Raw genomic sequence first — 19135 nt, forward strand, 5'->3', positions numbered from 1 at the left:
CATTTGTTTATTCCATATGCTCTCTGTTACGGTCTCTTCTTTGTCATTTTATGTGTACTCATGTGTATTTATTTCTTTTTATATTCTGCCAATTAGTCACAGTAATACTGATTATTAATCTTAAGTTCAGCTCTCGTCTAATCACTTCAGTCTTGTGTGTTTTCTCACATGAAAGGAGGCCTTAAAAAACAAAAAATGAACATGACATGTATATCATATATTACGGATTAGTCATGTAACATTTTTTTAAGTAAGGTCACTTACTATCCAGTATTGCTGGTGATGCACACGGTGTGTCACAGTTGGCGTTTGTGCCACACCAAAAGGTAATGCTGCCCTTTTAATAATCAACATTAGGAGGTTGGTGTTGGAGCAGACTGTGAGTTTGTCATCTATGAGACAGCTGTTGAGTTTTTGTGCAACAAAAAATGCTAAAAGTGCTCGTGACGGAGTTACACCGTCCCGGGCCGCAGACAGCTGATCTGGGCGCATTCACGCACCACCACCATTAGTTTCTACAATTACCGTGGCTGCGCGTCTTTTCGTCGACCGGGCAGATAAACAAAAAGGGGTGAGAGGTATATTTTGAGCGGCGCAGAGGGCGGCCAACATATTTTCCCACTTACCTTTAATAAAGCCGGTCGCGTAGACTCGCTGTGATCGCCGATTATACGAGTGGTTATGCAAGCCGATGGTATGGGGTTCCGGGGTTCAAATAGTGGGTTCGCGCGCGCTTGAAAGGTCACGTGAACTGCATTATTTTTGTTTGCGTTTTTTGTTATTGTGAAACACTGTAGGCTGCCTGGAATTGGCCATAAATGTCTGTATTTACATATATATGTATTGTAGGAATACAGCTGGAAATAAGCTGAGTAGGAAAAGAGTGTTTGGTAAAAGAAATAATAAAGAGATGACTATTATGCCTAGTGGGAGGGGCCATGGGGTATAAAAGAAGGCTGTCAGGGCCTACCTGGGTTCTTTCAGTGAGATGTTACAGAGAGGGTAACATGCAGACTGTGTTTTGTATATAGATGTTTGTTTTGTGTTGACTTAAGTTAGTTTTCTATTTTCTTTGTAAATAATCTTTTGTGCACCTGGGAGGCCGGCAATAAACTATCCACACTGAATGCTTCCTGACTACGCCTGCATTTGTTCAGAAGAAGTTTAGGAGAGGACCCCGCGACAGTGCTACAAAAATATATATGTATTTGATGCTGTGGGTCTTTTCTAGGATAGCAGTAAGTGAGACATTAACCAGAAAAAAGCAGGAGAAGGCGAGGCTGGGGTCAAGTTGGGTTGCAAAGCGGCTTGTAGCTGCACAGCAATTGCCGAATCAGCTTAAATGTGGTTCCCTATAAGAGACTTGGCAATTTGAGGGTAGTGCGTAGAAGTGAATCAGCCGGGCCAACTGGAGATGCGGGCTGGCATTGAGAAAAGCTGATCTGCTGGGATTGTAGCTCAGCTTGAATAGTTTAGTTTGAGGGAAGGAGTGTGGTTTGGGTTAAAATATGCCCCTTCACAACATTAACACCGCACAGTGAAAAATTACATTTACCCAGCGGCTTTAAATGTGACTCCGAGGGCTCCTTTACAAGCGTTTACACGTTACAGTGTTACAAGCTGGGAGTGAAGCTTGTCTCACAACTGCCATACGCCGGCGTGTCAGAGCACAAATGTCAAGGAACATAAACGGCAGCGTTCGACGCCCTGGGAACGAGATCAGGCCGGACATACGTCTTATAAGTTTTTACTATTTTGTTTCCATATGGGGTTCTTTCCATTTCGTCCCACTAGTGTCTTTAAAACTGATCCATCTACACTCCGGAGCAGGAGATGGTGTTTGTTAGATAGTGATAGATGGTGCTTGTTGCCTAGTTGGCAGCATGAGCGTAACGCAGCTAAACGTGCACAAGTCTCTAAGTGGTCCCTAAGTTGTCCTGCGGGATGATGGGATGCCATAGTAGCAGCAGTAATGGAATTACAGGAAAGACCCTGCCCTGGCCGCACTGCACGAAAGGCATAAATGGAGAGCGAGATGGAGCGAGGGGGGAGAGGCTGAACCAGAGTCGGAGCTGAGAGACCAATCTACACTATGGCACTCATGGAATTCACCTTCTTTAGACCGAGCAATCAATGGAGCTCGTTAATAATTCACACAGTCTTAGGAGGGAACCGTAACCGCCATAAATGGTGATTTTGTTTGATCATTACAGTCCTTTCATTCGAATAAACAGATAACATTATTCATCAGCGGGAAGAATAAATATTCATTGCACATTGCGCACATTGTGTATGCAGAATAGCAACCAGGAAAAACATATATCCAGGCTGTATTGATGCGATATCCCCAGAATGATGAAATAATTTACAGAATTGATTAAGATGAAGGCTAATCTTTACGAGGCACATACGGCTGAATTTGAATGCACCGGAGTGCCGCTCTGCCATGAGATAGACGGATGAAAAGATGGCGGCGCTTCCGTGATCGAAGCGTCATGGAGACATCACGGGAAGCCCGGATTTCTGAAGCTCTCTCTCCTCCCTCTCATACGTCCTACGATAAGTCGGCTTCATTTCATTAGCTGCCGCGAGCATCAGGTCTGAAGCACCGTGAATTTTTACTGATTACTTTTTTAGAATCGTCGAAAGTGGAAGTTACCGCCGCGCTCCATGTCTATCTGTTGTCTAAAATAAGCACGGGGACGTTAGATTGCGGCGATGCCGGTTTGCTTATGAGTAGGACGAAACAGATGGGCTATTACAGATACAGACACTGAAGCAAATTGAGGTCATCAAGCAGGTCTCGTGAATCGTGCGTTCGAAACATCAGACGCCAGCGTAGCGCGGGAAGGACGGAGTTTTGTTTAAAGAGGCGTCTTCTGCGCAAATCTATTCAGTGCATATGGGAGAGGACGAGCCTCTGGGCACAGACAGCCGTCAATGGGCAGGGATAATTTGATTAATGCATTTGCTCCCCCCCCTTTCCCCTTCATAAGCGGATTTCTTCTTCTCTGGCTTTATACTTGTCTCTCAGACGAAGCAAGCGTGCTGGAATTTGTTGCGTTTTGCATTCGTGCACGCTCGTCTGTGCGACTGCAGGGCCCCATGGCTTCTCCAGCGACGTTCCTCCTCTTTGAGGCTGTGATCCTCATCATGCGAAGGTGTTCAGGATGGAAGCGGAAGGGAGGGGGAGTGTGTATAATGTAACGCATGCGAGTAGCGGTGTCTAAAATGTAAATGATGAGCTGTCGTTAGAGTCCGCAACACGCCGGCGCCGCGCTTCTTGCCTTTCGGCTGCTTCTCGCCTTAGTCACAGGACCTGATCTTAGCTTTGTTTTGCTGTTTCCTCACAAGTGTGCTGGTGCATGTACAGAATATGTGGGAGCAGCCACCGAGTGAAAGCTAGTCACCGCTCGGGAGCGATTTAAGGGCCTTTTATAGAGATGGATCCGTCCGGTTTACTGGGCTGAAGCTGGCTACCAAGAATTGTGACAGACATGTGCCTGCTAGACCTCATACATAAACCACTGGGGTGTTTGTATTCGTTTGTGTGTATGTGTTGTGGGAGATAGCGATAGCTGTTGTATCTCTACTCACGTGCCTTCCCTTCAATTGCCCAATCAGTCAGTGGAACCCTTCAGACAGTCTCCTCTTAATAAGGAAGCTTCCAGCCCAATTCCCACAGATAGCCTAAGTAAATCAAACCGGTGAGGAGGAGAGGAGAGCCTCTTCAATCAGGCTCTAGAGAATGGAGCCTGGGCAACTCTGGCACTCTAGACAATAAGCAAGAGAGTGGGAGGGGGGAGGAGATACAGTGATATTCCTGTATGGTGATGACTATGCTCAGAGTGAGGTGTACCATTCGTCTGCAGCCAGCACCCTCAGGTACTCTATACTCTGCAACTCACCGTAAAACATTCCCCACTGTAATTCGCGTTATGCCCCAAGAGCCCGAGCTAAGCTCACCAGCGAATATACCGTCCTCATCCGCGTCCTCCGCCTACGCCGCTCCAAGCCCGATAATACTGTCCTCACGGCGAGCTGAGCGAGCCATAATGCCACGTTTTGTATTCAACCCTGATAGCGGCCGTTATAGCACAGCCACAAACCGGAGGCCCCAGCTTGCACGCTGGTCGGGGTTCAGGTTGGACCATTCCAGGAGGTCCCAAGCCAGCAATTTGGGGCGAGAGCGCTCCAGGCCACATGCGCCTTGTCCGTCCATCACTGCTAGAGGGGACTAGGGGAGGAAAAGAGGGGAGGCGGGGTGCGACAGGCTGAAGTTAAAACAAGAGGCCCTGGCATCTGCGTCACGCCAGGCCAGCAGATGTGGTGATCCTGGTCTATTTGAGTTAAAGTGATGATTAAGGGATCATGGCCCTTAAATAGACAATCCTGTTTACCCAGTTTAGGGCTGCAATCAATCCGCCACTCGCCAGATTAATTGAGACGCTTCTGATTGATTTTCTTTCTTTTTTTTTTCCTCCTTTCACGTCCCTCCTCCTCCTCCTCTGCTCCTGCCCAGCCTTCCTATCAATGACTTCTCAAACTGCAAGGCCATAATTCATGAGAGGGCTGCAGGGGTGGACTGAGGACTTGGCTTAGTGCATAGGTAAGTTCATGTAAAAATGTATGACATCACTGCCAGCTCGCAGCGCAGGGATGTTGACTTTGCCTGACTGACAGGTATGACAGACGGTCCCACCTTTGCCCCGAGTCTCCGTTTCACGCAACACCGCAGAGCTGGGTAATTTTTAATTTCCTTATACACATTTCTTATGAACTCATCTTCATTACTCGCATGTATGTTGGTATAGAAAATGCCATAAAATATGTCAGGGCGACAAAATCTCTGTATTGTCCCACCTGTAATGATCCTCATTAGTGGCCGTGCTGCTGCAGGCTGACAGAGGAGGCATCAGTTAATTAGGCCAAAAGGATGAACTTTACTCACACATCCCTGGGACCAGATGATAAGCACATCAAGATGTGAGAATCCCCCCTCTTCTGGAAAAGATCAGCCCGACCATTGAGAGGAGGAAAAGCACTTAAAGCTTGTTTCCTTCCTGTGTACTCAAAGCGATTGCATACCCTTCCCTTTTTTTTAATGGAAGGAAAAACACTTGGGTGGACACGCGTGGTTGTATGTTTCCACGTATGTTTATGCACCTTTAATTAGCTGGGAATATGCTGTCTGTTCTTTTGTTTATTTCTTTATCGTGATCAGAGAATAATGGGATGGAAGGTGATCACGACTGAACTCGTCTCCTGCAGATCTCCTTCATGTGAGACATTGTCTGTCAGCCATCACTACCATCTGTCAGCACAGAGAGTCTTTAAAGACTCTTCTCTGCACTTTGCCTTCAGGGCAAACACATTTCTCATGTACCCACCCCCCCCTTCCACCTCTAAACCCAATCTTCCAATAAGCAAAAGAAAAACAAAAGCTGGAAAACAAGGCAATGAGGGTATCAGTTTTGGCAGCGCCTTCTGAGCACTCACTCTCACGGAGGCAGATTTGTCAGGCTTTGCGAGGCTGCTCCTTGACAGCTTAAGCACAGAAGCTACCTCGCTGTGAATTTTCTGAAATGTTGTGTGCATAGTAGCCATAGATCATCTCCGAATGCCTCTCCTCTGGTCAGTGTGATGAACCAACGCGGATGATTGCATGAGCGTGTTATGTTAATAAGGCTGGTAATGCAGTTTGCGTGTTGGTGATGCTTTATTGAATGTGACAGCTAACATCAACAGGGACAAGATGGCATGTAGTTAGCCATATGCATGGTGTCGAAAACAAAAGAAGGCTCAATAGGTTGTAAACAAGCGCAGGTTTGGATTTTAGCGTGCACGTTAATATAAAAATATTTTTGTTTTGTTGGGTTTTTTGTGGTCACTGGTTGCAAGTGATCCAGCGTGCAGGCATCAAAGTATTAACATGCACGCCGCACGAGGGTGCACGCTACATATGTAAAAAAAAAAAAAAAAGGATTTTAAATATAGATTTCTCAGATGAGACCTGCAGGTGCGCGAGCAAGGTGCTTTGTGGAAGCGTGGCACTTCCTCCTTCTGTCTTGTGCTCTAATTTGATTACAGACTGATTAAACCCTCCCTAATGCAGTCAGAGCTACGGCATGCTAATGTAATAAAATCACTTACAGCTAAAACAGGTTAGCTTAATTGGCAGGAGGCACGATGCTGGGATTTGCATTAAATTATTTATTTGCTTAGCAGACGCCCTTATGCAGGGCAACTCTCAATTCCATTATACACATTAGCCATTTGCGCAGCCAATTTAACTCGAGCACCTCGTTCAAGGATAGAACAACTGCCGAATCGCCGCCTCCGCCACTACTGCCCCGTCCGAGCATTTCTTGGGGAACAGGAAGCGGTAGTTGAATTGGACGCCATCGGTGACACGCTGTTGGTGCCCTTGCAGTAACCACTGAGAGTGTTTTGGTTTTTTTTTTTTGCCTTCCAGCAAACCAGAACGTCCACTTAGCGCGTGGAGTTAAACATAAACAGCACACACCAACATTAGCGCGCCGTCCCGGTCAGTCCACTGAAAGTCAAAGCATAATTGAGCTGCTCCATTAGCACCGGGATCAACCAGATGGTGCCCCCATTCTTTTATTCACCAATTTATGTGGGCATGTCATTCTTCCAAGTGTTAAAAAAAAACCCCAAAAACACTGACGCGAATGAGTGTTTGGATGTGCACGTGTGTGTGGCAGGGGTGGAGGTGCACACGCATAACTGTGGGAGCCTCCAGACTCCCACCTGTTAACTAATCTTTCAGCGTCGTCTATCAGCACGATCATCTCTTCCTCCCGCAGTCTAATTGGTAACCTAGTTATAAGACTACCCAACCTCTGATGGGCGATGCACACTCACAGGATGAGTTTTACATTCCCGATGCCTTTACAAGTCGACTGGCGCTCCTCGCATTTGTGCAAAATATTCCATTTTTGCCTCGGTAAAGTAATTAGTCGAATTTCAGAGGCTAAAAGATTTCTGTGTCGCTGTATTGAGAGTGTTTAGAAAACACACATGCATAATCGCTTCCTGGCTTTTTAACATATGATCAAACCACCACTGACGTATCCCACTTAGTAGCCGTGTTGATAAGGATCCATTTCTGATTAAGCAGCGCTTGCCAAGGTTTATATTTGGCTTTGCGCATTCAATTTGCTTTACATTTAATACAGTGTCTTTCACCCAGTAACAGAACTGGCTGCCTGCCACAGAGGCTTTTGATTGGAATTGAATGCACAGTCATTTTCTCTAATATAAATCAATACTCTCCAAACCTGCCACAACACATTTTTTGATGCTCACTATTGCTCCGGTGGAGTTTGGAGCACTAGTGAAGCGGTCAGATAGTTGACACGTTTTGTGCAGCGAGATTAGTCTGTTTGTGAAACGGTGGAAAACAAATCACTTAAGAGCCACTCAGACTTAATCATATTACCTTGCTAAGTAAGAAGTTTTCAGATCCTTTCTTCTTCCTAAACTTCTGAAATATCTCCCCGAGCCGAAGACGCGGCAGCTCGGCGGCTGTCGGCGAACTGCCGTTCGACGCCATCGCTCTCCTCCCTTGACGCTCGGCGTTTGAAACGCGATGTGGTTTAAATGGCCGCATCGCTTTGAGAAAGAAGCGCGTTACAAAGTGGAAACAGTTGACCGAATTATCAGACACTGGATCCCTGGCTGCAGCGCGCGTGCCTCCCTCCATCTTTTCCCTCTGCTTTTTTTCTTTGTTTTTTTCGCTGCAACAACAGTATTGTTTGCATTAAGGGCCTGGCTGGAGTAAATGGAGCTGTTTTCAATTAGTTTTCAAAGTGCTTATCCCATTAAAGGTAATGACTTATTGATTTAACGACAGTGGCGCTTTTGGTGTGAAACGTGGTGCTATTATGACTCTCTCCTCTGTTGCTCGAAAGGGCCCGGCGATACTGAGCGCCGGGTGAACGCCTTTGGTCTCGGCCTTCCCATGACCATTGCGCTTGTTGTTTTTGTGCCGGTCCCCGGGTCATTATTGAGTGGCATAAGTAACTGTGTGCTCGCGGGGCGGAGCAGGTGATTTTTCTCCTCCTGGCCTTTCGCCAGCAGTGTCAGCTGGGATCCAGGAGCCATCACAGAGGTGGGAGAGCCTGATGTCATTGTCAATGTTCCTGTGTGTCCCGCAAACCGCAGTGCAGAGGAAGCGATGGAGGGCCCCGTGCAAGCTAATGTGCCCGCTGCCTCCCCGTGGGTTCCACTTTGCCATGCAGCCATATGGCCGTGCTCCTCCCCTCAGTAATCCCTCACCGGTGTCAGCATCCAACCCAGGAGGGCCGCACTTTTGTGTTTTCTCCTTCTCACTCTCCCGCTCTGTCTGTCTGTTTTTTCTTTTTTTTTGTTCCTCGCATTTTTTCCCTTCCTTGGCATTCTGCGCGCGTCCCCGTCGAACTCCTTTTGTTTTCGTCCCATTCTTTCTGCACACTAAAGCTCGAAACGTTGTTTTTTAACCTTGACAGAACTTTGAGCGGCCGAGCGGCTCGTCGGTACAGTAATACGCACCCCACCGTGATAATTGGCTTTCACTTATAACTCATCATGTAGTCGCTGCTACTTCCTAATGTGCCGCGTGTCCTCGGTATCATCAGGAGCTCCTCTTTAAAACAGTGTCTTTATTGCCTTTATGAATCCTGTCCAAACTCTTTACTATCTTTCCACACTTGTATAAACTCAGTCATCCACATTCTGCTATCTTATCGCTAATTGAGCTCAACAGAAGACATCACCGCTGTAAGGACTGCTGTTCCACTGATTTCCTTTCTGCTAGAGTATGGATATGTACTAGACCAGGAGGAAGGGGCTCAGTTGCTGACAGTCGCTGTTTCAAGTAATGAGACAAGTGATAAGTCAGCCAGCGACCTTGTCTTATTCCCTTTTGCTTTCTGTCTCCCATTTCAATATGAGATTTATACTGCGCGCACACCTTACTTCACTGGGTAGCGCACGCTTACGTGTCTATCTTCCACTCTAGCCAAACGGGCTTTAATTACCAAAATAAAAATAATAATACTTACAGTAATAACAGCTGCGCCGAAGTGCTGAAACAATTAGCCGATTAATAAATTAGTCAAGCAAGAGAACACTAATTAAAAAAAATGAATAGAAATTGGATCAGATTTGTTCATTTAGGTAAACTAAAACAGAGACACACATACACAAAAAGAAGACTGGAATTAATTAGCAGGGAGAAGGAAAAAACCTCCCAGATGGGTTTATTTATTACCTAAATATACATACTTGGTAAGTTATGCTGTAAACTTACCCAAACTTTTTTCAGTTCGCTGTGCACGATTTGAATGAAGACGACACTTTGAGCTAATGAGAACTCTCGCTGACCCCAGGCTGTTAAACGGGTAGGTGAAGATTAGCCGCCTGTCCGTTCTCCAAGCGTGAATCTGATGTGAAGCTTCACGACAAGGCCTGAAAACTGCACATTTTTCGTCCTTTAACTGCAGCAAATGATAAAAGATTGATTGATTGTGTCAGAAACCGAGTTCCAGACGAATCACGAATAACATAAAGACGTGGCACGAAGCAAAACTCGTAAACGAACACGGGAAACGGGCAGAGTTTGTAACGGGGTGCTGACTAAACAGAGGTGATGCAAATGAGGGCGGGCCAGATCAGTGGGAATCAAAGAGAAGATTTAAGTAAACCGACAGGGACTTATGAAGACGCAGCGAAACACGAGGAAGGGTCAAAGGTGAGCACTAACAAAGGTAAGGTAAGAAAAAAGGGGACCCCTACCTGGTACAGTAATAAATCATCATGTTTGTATCTACATACAGCTACATTCCCCCATTAAATTTAGCAAATTTAGACTTCTGGACAAAGACAAATGTAATTAACGACAGATAAAAAGGTATTACATCAAACTGGGTTTTGCTCAGCGTCTCTCATCTCTCTCTGTGAAAACATGCCACAGTAATGACCTCCTATCACCAAAGATGAGGACAAAATCAATAACAGGATGAACCCGCGCAGCGCCACGTTAGTAATAATGAGGACACCTAAATGTCCTCATCATCCACACCAAAGAAAAGTACTTTTGCTTCTTCTTTCTTTGTCCGACCGTCATTTTGAACGGCCTCTCGCGGCTCCGCGCGTTCGCAGAACTCACCTTGCAGCTCGTCGAGCCCGCGCGCAGCTATCGAGCGGCTCGAGTCACTGCTCACTGTCAGCGAGCAACTTGATTTGTGTTTCCTTGAGGAATGAAAATGAAATTATTGTTGTGCCTTGATTGACGCAGCCTATAGTATGCAAGTTTCGGGCTTCTTTGAAGCTTAATAATGCTCACAAGAGATTTTTTTTCATTTATCTCTCTTTTTAAAACTTTTATTACTTTGTTTTATTGTTTTCACTTTTTATATTTATGCTTATTGAATTTGAAAAGATATTTTATTGTGTTTTAGTTTACCCGTTGCCACATTTCTTCCTTTTACTTGAAGGGAAACTATGATTTTCCTTATTTTCTTTAATGCTGTTACAGTTACAGTCACATTTCAAATGTCCAACGTTTTGAGGTCACTGTATAAAGAAGCTCTAAATGCTCCGCGTCTGCCTTCATTTTTTTTAACCTCTTGGATCTGGATGATGTCAGTGACCAAGGATTTCCCTTATATGGTCATTTCTGGCAAAAGAGGACACGCCCACCGGCTTTTTTAACTCTTCACCCCCTGAAAAGCTTACGTCAGGCTTCTTATGAAACTAAATGACAGCATGTGCTTCAGAAGTTAGTGAGGGTGCCCTCTGTAGACAACTCCGCAGCTACCCTTGGAAAATCCCAGAAACTATTCTAGTGGTCGTCAAAGGAGCTTGTAAAGAAAAGCTTGAAGACGTTTCACCTCTCATCTGAGAAGCTTCTTCAGTTCTAAGGTCAAATGGTGGGGAGTCCTAGATCTAAACCTAGTGGGAGTTTCCCCCCACAGAGGGACAAAAGGACCCCCTGACGATCCTCTAATCGCCTGAGCCAAGGTGTGAAACTGGGTGTGGGTCCCAATCAGCCAGAGTTTCGGGTGAGTTCATTGTGAAACCTGGCCCCACCTTATCATGCGAATTCCTGAGGTCAGATGGCCCAGGATGTGAGTGGGCGTTAAGGCGTCTGGGAAGGGATCTCAAAACTGGATTATAGATGGCAGAGAGTTGGTGTCGTAAACCTATTCTAGTGGTCGTCAAACCTCATCCTTATTCATATATAATGGAGGGAGGTCGTCAGATGTCGTCTTTATTTGGGGAAGAGTTCAATGTTCTTTATGCAATGAGAAGCAAATCAAAAGAAAGCTTTCCTAAGGATCAGGGAAGGGAGGTACGACATCCTGTTTCATGAAGATGAACTGAGGCCAAGGCTCAGTATAAGAAATGAGGCTTATATTGAACTGCAATTCATGCAAAGCAACTCTAGTACAGTCCAGGAATTAGCATGACTGTCATCTTTTAGCATGAAAATAGATAAAACTACTCTTTTTATGATGTGTAGTTGCAGATGATGCAAGCAACTGTAGCTTGCTGCTCGATCACTCGATCACAGAAGCTCCTTTACCTGCAGTAGAAAAAGGAAAAAAGGAAAAGGGGCTGAAGAGATTTTGACCGCAGCCGTGGCGCTCGGCTTGTCTGAGTCTGTGAATATAGTGTTTTCCTCGGCAGAGTGTGCATACACAGCAGACCAAAGCTGTTTTTGTGGAAGGAGACATCTCATTTGTTCCAGCGCTTCACATTCTCTGTTGAGAACCTGGTCAGAGCAGCAGTCAGGAGTCAGCCAGGCCAGAGGCCAACAGAGGAGCGAGGAAGCTCACACGTGTACATGAAAGTTCAGGCCTCTGCTCGGCGCACTGTATTCACATCGCTCCAAGCTGTGAGAGGTTGATGCTACTGCACACCACCTAGTACTATAAACAACTGTGCAGAAGCAGTGCGCACTATAGTAGAAGATCATAAGGTCATCTGAAAGTGGAGTCACCGGGTTACGATCTTCCTCCGGATAGTTCCTGCAAACACACCAGATCTAAGTTTGAATGTGAGAATTTTTTAATGCAAATTATGACAGATTGAACCAAAGTTCACTGAAAGTGGCTCATTCAACTAAATCTATCATTTTAAATATCGTTGAGGACGCTCTAAAGGTTTACCTCGGGCAAAAGTGTTTGATAATAAAGAGAGGCTATTCTAATTATCTGAGGAAATGCATGCGTTCAGCATAATAATGATGATATTTTAATATTTTCAGAGTAAACGGCAAAAAATCGGATGGTTTTAGACAAAGATGGGACCCTCGTGCCATCCATGTGCAGTTTTTTCTTTTTAAACTAGACTGCCGATTTAATAAATCTTTAAAAAAGGGAAAGATTGCGGATCTGCACCAGAACCGACACATTCATCCATAACATTTGCCTCAACTTTTCAGCATCTTAATTACCTGATATTTGTGGCAGGCAAACACTGAAAATCTGCACATTCATTTACAAGCCTGAAGCAAAATTGAAGAGTATAGTGAAATAGTGCTCGTACTGTCTAATCAGCTTGCTCAGCTTTTATGCAGTTTGACCTCTTGACATTTGGGCTTAGAGATTTTATCTGCAGTCATATAAAGGCTTGCCTGGAAAGAGAAATGCACCTGCAGCTCGGGTTGATTTGGAGTGGATTAGCCACGAGGCCTAAATCCTCTGCTTTTGTCCTTGTTGAAGCTACCATGGAAGTGGATGGAAAGAAAGCTACTGAAACTGGCAACTACATAAATGGACCTTTGCTACCAGGTTGTTTAGCCTTTTTCTTAAGCAATCATTTAGCTTTAAAGATAACATTTTGTGATACATTTGACATATCTTACATAGTTTTTGGCAGCAGAGAAAAATAAAATTGCCGTACTGTGAGGACGTTATTCCACTGTAGAACAAAAGAGCGGGTGCAACTGAGTCCATCACCTAAATAATACACTACTCACGACCTCTACCTTTGCTTCTATTAGCAGGCAATCTTTGAAAAGCGGCGTTGCCTTCAGGAGTCTGAATTAGTCTTACCTTTGCTGAATTTAAGAAGGTGGTCAAATGCAAATGTGAGACTGTGGGATGTGTGAAGGTGTGCTCTGTTGTCTGTCTGGTGTGGTGCGATGATGGATAGTGCTGCCAGCAGACTGGGGTTTCACTAATACTGGAGCCTCTGGGAGGGCTGCATTAATGGATGTGCGCGCGTCCACCCACGTGTTCGAGTCAGATCTGTGCGTTTCCACAAACATATTGCAGTAATATTGTAATTTGTGCGTAGCCTCATTTGGATAAAGCGTCAGTCTAATATCAAATCCACCCAAAAAAAAGCACGTTTTAGAACAATTTAAATTTGAAGTTGGCCTCGCTTTAGAGGGCTTTTGACAGTAAGGAAATTAAAACAGTTAAGTGGATGTTCTACACCCTCCACATGTTTCCTGGGTTTTTTCATAAAGGAGACCTTAAAATGGGGAGTATTAACATGATCACTATGTGCAGAGTAGAGATTGTGTGATATTTTAAACATTTGTGCCGTATCTCAGAAGTCGTTAACCGTCAGCCTCCTGGGACAGTGGTGCAGAGTTCAGGGTTTCTGGTGAAGTCTGAGGGTATCAGGGCCAAGACTTCCCCTTTCTTGTGCCCTCATTGTTCTAGAATCATAAGCTAGAGCATAGAGTTCATGTAGCACTATGATTAGAAATGTTAAGAGTCCCTATAGCAGTGTTTCCCAACCACTGAGGCCCGGCACATGATCACCTGTGCCGTGGAAGATTATCTGGTTCCACCTGATTGGTACTGTAAGCGACTGGCGCGAGTAACAAGCAAAGCAGTTACATTCTCTTCCACTAGGAGGCAGTACAACTACCTGCTCTAATTAAATGGGTTGCCAACTGCCAGTAAAACAGAAGAAGATGAAGAAGAAATTACATAATAGTCACGTTGCGAGTGAGTCGATGCAGTGCGTAATAGCAATAGATAAATTTTGAAAAAGTAGTCAGTCTGACCTGGTCCTGGAGAAAACTCAGATGAAGGCCCTAGCATGAGTAGTGGTCAGAAGAAAGCAAAACGGTATACTGGGATCAAACCGAGGCAATTCCGCTAATTATTAATATGCTTTTTGGGACATTTTTGTTTGTTGGTGTGCCGTGTGATTTTTCTACCAAAGCTCCAAAGGTTTGGGAAGCACTGGTCTATAGACAGGGGTGCACATGAGTGGTCCGCAGGTGCACCAGCGCTGTCAAAATAAGAGACGCGCGCCAGATAAGAAGTTGCAGCGCGCGTTTGCGTACATAAGATTTCCTGGAGGAGGACAGACATTTGTTTAGAACTCTTAAAGATGTCGAAGAAGCTCCTTTAAGCAATTAATTTGGTGTTCCTCCACCTCCAAGACCTCCGGACCACTTATGTGCACCCCGGACAGGAAAGTAGGACAGTACTGTCCCTGCAACTTGGAAAAACCAGTTGCATTGACATTTTTTTGCTGTCAAAGTCTGATTTTAAGTGTTAAGGCAATCAGCTTTGGCGTGCAACAAACTTAACCTTTGGGGGTCTGGCTGGTCTTGATCATCGGGCGATTGTGACCTGATTACAGGGAACCAGTCTGTAAACAATCACAGACTGACTCGGGCTGACTGCAGTCACTCGGAGACTGACTGATGAAGATTTGTAAATCGTTTTCATGTAAAGCTAACACAGATACATTAGCAACAGATTGGAAATAATCTGAGTCAGTATTTGGTAATTAGCCAACCTGTCTGCAATAGTGGAGTTGACTCAACTGGTTCTATTCCTATATAAAAGAAAAGCTGCCAAGGAATTGTGTTGGTTAAAACGCCATCCCGGAATTCTGAATTCAAGTAGCTGATGTGAATATCTGTTACAGATGTGTGATTTGTGTTGACTTACTTGCTGTATTTAAAGTTGACCCATTCAGTCACAAACTGATAGCAAGACTGACACTTGAATCACTATTTGGCACATCAGAGTTGTTGTTTGTGACCCCAACTATTTCAAAAGGCAACAATATTGCACAGTCACAAGAATGCTGTTTGTTTCCAGCCGCTGTTTTGCATACTGTTACTATATCATTAAATAATGTAACTGTGATAAGTTAATGTAAGAAACAGAGCCGTGTGAAGCCAAGAAAAGCCCGAGCAGTTTTGTGAAAGCATAGTTTCTTCAATGCAAATGTCCAGAGTGCAAAAACTTACAAGAGATGCTTGAAGAGGACAGTGTCGCCATAATAGATAAGAGTGCATCCTCGCTGGACTAAAAAATTTAAAACTTGCTCTAGATCAATATTTATTGTGCACCACAGCATGTTTTGGTCTTTTGTTGATGCTAGCACAAATGTCACAGGGCATTTGAAATAAAAAGAATAAACTGCATGGGGACAATGAGTATCTACAGCAAATTTAATAGGGATATGGCCAGCACTGCTGAACGACCATCCTATATATGTTATTGTTTTCAGGCCTAGAATTATGGATGAAAGCAGCAGTACTGACAGCCCTTTTACATTTTTTTTCCAGTGATGCTTTCTTATACGGTCGTACTCATAAAACTTTAATTTTACTCACTGAAAATTGCTTAACAGTGTAAGTATGCGGCGTCCCGGCTTGAGATGGCCGATCTGGGCAGCTGCTGCATTAAAACGTGTTGCGTTATGGCTTTGCAGAGTGTAAACAGCAGTATATATCCGTGTCTGCGCGAGTGTGTGTTCGCCTGTGTGTTTGTGTGATTGAAAGCCTCGGCAGCACACCTGCTCGGCTTGGACAGGCAGTGTCTCTGGACCTCATATCCCATTCAGGCGAGCTCCTGTGTGGAACAGGAGCATATGGTCTAAAAAAAAAAAAGAGTTCTTCCTTCCTTTGTGCCACTGTTTTACAGAAGGCCCATATAGCCTCGGCGCTCCCAGGAAAGCTGTTCCTTATTCTTCTTACCCACAGCACTTTGCCCCTGCCTGTCTCAGTCGCTTCATCCGTGATGGCTTTGGCGCCGTTCATCATCTGACATATGAATATAGAGACGCCCTGGGAGGCAGAGTGAGCTGGATGAACCATCTTCACTCAGCTAAAATAACTGTATGACTTGAATTCATAATTATATCAAACACTGCCGTCTTTTAGTGTTTCTTCTTTTTTTGTGGGGGTATTTTCAAAATCAGGCCGTATTAGAAAACATAACGATCCCATTCACAAAAAAGGCCTTTCTCACTATAATCGTTCAGCACGTTCAAGACGCAGCAGCGGATGGATTTTGTTTTATTTGCGTAGATATTTCAGGATTGTTGCGCGCCGATGTGCTGTTCGCTATTGATGTGTTTTCTCATCGATGCAGAGATTTGGGTTGAGGGAGCGCCTCCACTCTGGAGGAACACCTGTTTCAGCCTGCCTCCAGATGGTTAGCAAATCTAAAGGCATTTTATATGATGTCACGCTAATCTGAATATAGCGCGGCGTGCACATCAAAACCTATGCCTTAGGTCGAGATGGCGGCGTCCATATGCCGTCATACATGAAGCATGTTTACAATAATGTTACTTTATTGCAATATTTGGCCTCTGGTGCTAACGTTAAAAGGAAAACATTTTTCATAATGTCCTTAAATACTTTACACGGTGCTTTTGCGTTACATAAAAGAAGTCGTCACATAAATCTGTATTGTTTACAGCCATTATTTCCTGTTATCTGCTGTAATATTTCAGACCTTTACAGAGGTTCGTGCTGTCCTCCAGCACTTGTAACTAGAAAAGCTGAATTCATGGCACCAACAGGTTGGCCGTGTTTGTTTTTCTTTGTGTCTCCTGTGTGTCTTTGTTATTGTATTTCATGTCTCTGCCTTTAGTCTTTTCCTGTTTTATTTTGTAAATCCCTTTCTTTGTGCATTCTTTCTCATTTTACTTCCTGTCTTTGTTGTCTCCTCGCACTTTTTCTTATGTGCTCTTCACTGATTGTGTTCGCTTGTTCCTTGTTACTCTACCTCTTTGGTGTTTTCATTTATTCTTTGTGCTTCCTCTCACTCTGTTTGCCGAGTTGACTTCCACCTGTTTTCTTCCTCGTGTCTCCTGCCAGTTTCCCTTATTCTTTTTTTTAGTTTTTTATTTATTCATATTAGTGTTTTTTTGTGTGTGTTTGTTGGAATTTGATGGACTCACATTCTTCTAACTGCAGCATCCTCTAGGTTTATTAAAATCCCATTTTTTCTTTCAAGTACCTGCTTGTTTGTCTGGATTTGGTGTATTTTTTAACTATGGATCACATATGCAGGCTATGGATGGGCCAAAAAAAGAACGGGTGCAGGATGGCAACACTTTAATTGCAGAAAAAGGAAGATGTGATGCAGCAGCATCAATAAATCTAATCACTCAGAGGCAGATGCTGCCAGTGGTTGCCTTTTTCTTAAAAGTTGTTTGCTTTCTCGGTGAGTTCAGCACTTCGAGTATTTCTTACGTTTTTTTAAATGTTTACCTGCAGACCTCAGTATTGCTAATAGTCGCCGCACAACTTTGTCCGTAAAATCGTTCTCTCCTTCAGGGTCATCTTCTCATGCATCCAGTGCCGCTCCTATTTTGAGATCACTCTATGGAAGTTCCCTACTCATTGATTTCACTTGCTTGTTTGCCATTTTAACACCTAAAATCTGGCAGAGAGAGCAAGCATCAGCTTCTCTGTCACACAGAAGTCACCACCCACGCCGTGGATATATTTGTCTCACTCGGGTGAAAGGTCGGCGTAGTAACGCTAGAGGGAGGCGTCAGTTCCAGCGCACAGAAAGGGAACGGTCTAAAAATGGCAGCTGGAAGCAGCGCAGATGAGCACGGGAAGATGATCTTGAAGGGAAGATGGTATCGATTAGAAGACGGTGCCTGAGAAGCCACATGCTACCGACACCTTCGGTGGGTCTGACCTGTAGAAACAGCAGCACAATCTGCACCAGTACTGGATGGGTTTTCTTTATTCAAATCAAAGTTACCCTGGTATATCGCTGTTATATATTATTGTTAGAATTCTCCTGGGTGCCCTTTGGCAGCCCGTCCACAAATATTGTGCACATTTTCTGCCATGTGATCATTACTGTATTCAAAACACTGGAAAGAGGCAGCCTCCCACAAACGCATACAGGCTGACAGAGACAATTGTCCTGAATTTTCTTTCTTTTCGACTTCAAACTGTCATCGTCTGAAACATGACATCCAACCAGTCAATGGGGTAACTTTATAAGAAGCACATAAACTCGCATCCTTACATATATGCACGGGCTTTGATCACTGCACCTCCTTCATCAGCAGCAGACTTGTGCCATCCTCTGTGTGATATGATCGAAAAGCAGCCGAATGGCCTGGCTTCATAGGGTCACATGTATATTTAACACTCTCCCTGGTGCATTAGAGAGAGCACTAAAGCTGAGATAATATGTTCCTGTCAGTTCACAAACGTCGCATGTGTTAGCAGTTAAAGATTTTTGTGCATTAGCATGGGAATAGCTACATGGGTATATTCACGTGGGTGTATGAGAGCATGTTTATCAATGTTTAACTATGTATAATATATTCTAAAAGCGTATTTTTTGATCAGTTTTCTTCTTCCTCTGCATGTTTAGTTGAGTTTGCATGAATATATGTCTCTTATTTTTGTTTGTTTGTGTGTGTGTTTGTGTGTGTGTGTGTGTGGCCCAAGCCCCTGTGATCCATCCTCCTCTGCACTGGGGTTAAAGCCGCACATTCAGGGCACAGGGGCTGCAGGAGGGAAAGCGCGGGTGGGCGGCTCATTAGATAGCACTCCCCGCGGAGTGTGAAGGAGAAAAACACCCATTAGCAAAACAAACGACGTGCCCATCGCTCACACAAACACGCAGATTGTTTACCAAGAGCCAGGCGGACAAGCCCGATGGCAACCTATGTCTGCTGGGGGCTTCCTGCCGATGTACTTCCGGGGTCCCGCATGAGGACTTAAGGATGTCTGCGGTGTGTTTACTGTCGCTGAAAAAGAGGAGGACATTCTTGTGGAAGTGTAATTTCTCAGGTTCAAAAAAAAAGGGGGAGAGAGGAGCAATACTCAGCGAGGTCTTAAATTTATGTAATATTGTTGAAAAATGTAAATTAT

At 44.5% G+C, this 19135-nt stretch overlaps 1 protein-coding gene across 9 annotated transcripts in view; it reads left to right on the forward strand.

The window, feature by feature from the left end:
* Positions 1–19135, forward strand: part of rbfox3b (RNA binding fox-1 homolog 3b) — a 448440-nt gene that overhangs the window by 262935 nt on the left and 166370 nt on the right. The window lies entirely within an intron of this gene.

The sequence above is a fragment of the Neolamprologus brichardi genome, chromosome 4, assembly GCF_056152115.1.
Source record: "Neolamprologus brichardi isolate AB-2024 chromosome 4, ASM5615211v1, whole genome shotgun sequence".
In the NCBI taxonomy this organism is placed as follows: domain Eukaryota; kingdom Metazoa; phylum Chordata; class Actinopteri; order Cichliformes; family Cichlidae; genus Neolamprologus; species Neolamprologus brichardi.